The following is a 2,236-nucleotide window of genomic DNA, read 5'->3' on the forward strand; positions in this document are numbered from 1 at the left end:
GGAGGAAGAAGAGGAAGAGGAAGAGGAGGAGGAGGAGGAAGAGGAAGAGGAAGAGGAGGAATGAAGAAGAGGAAGAACAAAGAATAAAGAACAGCAGTGAGCTAGCTCAGTGCTAAGGCCCTGGGTTAAATGTTAATGCTGGCAAGTGGAGCTGCAGGTGCCCAGGCCAACACTCTGCGGACCCATGACTGAGCATAGGAGGAGGTGAGTAATAGCTCTTCAAGTCTGCAGTAAAAAATGGCCTCTACTAAAACTACATTGCAAAATACAGGAAAGAAGCAAAATGTAAAAAGTAAAAAAAAAAAAAAAAAGAAAGTTGAGGAAGCAGAATCTGAAGAGTTTGTGGTAGAAAAAGTACTGGACCAACGTGTAGTGAATGGAAAGGTGGAGTATTTTCTGAAGTGGAAGGGATTTACAGATGCTGACAATACCTGGGAACTTGAAGAAAATTTAGATTGTCCAGAGTTAATTGAAGCATTTCTTAATTTGCAAAAAGCTGGTAAAGAGAGAAAGGTACAAAAAGAAAATATTTATCTGACAGTGAATCTGATGACAGCAAGTCAAAGGAAAAAAGATATGCTGCTGACAAACCTAAAGGTTTTGCTAGAGGTCTTGATCCCAGAATAACTGGTACCATAGATAGTAGTGTAGAATTGATGTCTCTCATGAAATGGAAAGATTCAGATTATGTAGACTTAGTGCTGGCAAAAGAAACAAATAGTAAATGTCCTTAAATTGTAATTGCTTTTTATGAAGAGAGACTAACTTGGCATTCTTGTCCAGAAGATAAAGCTCAATAACTTACATCATAGATAGGTAGATAGGTAGATAGATAGATAGATAGATAGATAGATAGATAGATAGATAGATAGATAGATAGATAATACAAGTCCTGGTTTTGATTTACTTGTGTGGAAATAAACATTGTAATGAAAATCAAGTTTAATATGTCAGTTTTTAAAATAGTATTTGGGGGAGTTGTTGGATTGGGTTTGTTTGCATCTATAACACTGGTTAATTTGAACAAATAAATAAAGCTTTTGTAATTGCTTCTTTTATCAGAAAAGAGCATTTGGTAGCCTGAGAAATTTCCTCTGCTTTTTTAAATGTTGGGGGAATTGTTCATAGTCCAAATAAGGACTCGTGTTTTAGCTCATATGCTTAAGGACCATTCTGAGTTTTCTGTTTGTATGTGTATAAATAAAATTCTTATAAAAGTAGTTTTTCTTTTGTTTTTAAAGATTCAGCAAAGAAAAATATGGGTGATAATCTTACGTTTGAGACACCATCATTCTGAGCAACCTAAGAAATCACTTAATAGAAAGTGATTTCACTTAAATAGAAAGTTTTCCTGAAGCCATTACCCTTTAAGTTAAATAGATGGTTTTGTGATTAATTGGACAGTTTAAAGTAGATATTTTCAAAGCAGTCATATCAGAATCTGTATCTGTCTTTAGTCACAAAAATTCAACTAACTTCCAAAATTCCCCACCAAAAAAGTCCTATCTAGCTGGGCATGGTGGAGCATGCCTATAATCCCAGCACTTGGGAGGCTGAAGCAGAAGGATCTTAGGAGTTCAAGACCAGCCTGAACTACAAAGTGAGTGCCAGGCCAGTCTGAACTGCATAGTGAGACCCTGTCTCAAAAAGAGAAAAAATTCTTATCACTACCAACAACCTCCCCACATGAATAAGGTAGCAAGTCAAAACTTGGTTTGTTTTAATTTGCTAAGGAAGACTTAACAAGGGAACATTATAAAAATTCCTCAAAACTCATACTTTATAGAAAGTTGAAATCTGCTCTCAAAAGTTAGGATTCATGTATGTCTTAAGACTTGGCTCATGGAAACCTACCGAGTGGCTGGTGGTGTTCACAATTTAGGACCTAGAATAAATGAGTGGACAGACTTGTAATCTAAAATATTAACCTGCATGTTTTTTCTTGACCTCAGCTTATTCCTTATATGTAGGTTTAATCTTTTCAGTATTTGGGTTACTGTTTTCAGCAGAAGCCAGGAAAACAACTTTGTAATAGTCAGAATATCATCCTAATGTATATTGTTCACGTTATTGTAAATAATGGTGAGCAGTGGTCAATAAGCAGTTTTATATTTCTTTAAAAAGTAGTGTTAAATAGCTGCCGAGTTCCGGGAGCCCCCAGACCCAGTCCTAGCCCAGGTCCGGTGAGTGTGCGGAGAGTTTCCTGCTACCCTGCGCTGGCGGGACCAGTCCCAGC

The 2,236-nt window shown here is 36.9% G+C and overlaps 1 protein-coding gene and 1 pseudogene across 1 annotated transcript in view; both read left to right on the forward strand.

Annotated features, from left to right (window-relative positions):
- The window catches only part of LOC101560671 (kelch-like protein 1), a 494,908-nt gene that overhangs the window by 345,445 nt on the left and 147,227 nt on the right, over positions 1-2,236 (forward strand). The window lies entirely within an intron of this gene.
- The window catches only part of LOC105741482, a 16,225-nt pseudogene continuing 14,226 nt past the window's right edge, over positions 238-2,236 (forward strand).

This window comes from Octodon degus, unplaced genomic scaffold (genome assembly GCF_000260255.1).
Source record: "Octodon degus isolate 3935 unplaced genomic scaffold, OctDeg1.0 scaffold00013, whole genome shotgun sequence".
Taxonomy (NCBI): domain Eukaryota; kingdom Metazoa; phylum Chordata; class Mammalia; order Rodentia; family Octodontidae; genus Octodon; species Octodon degus.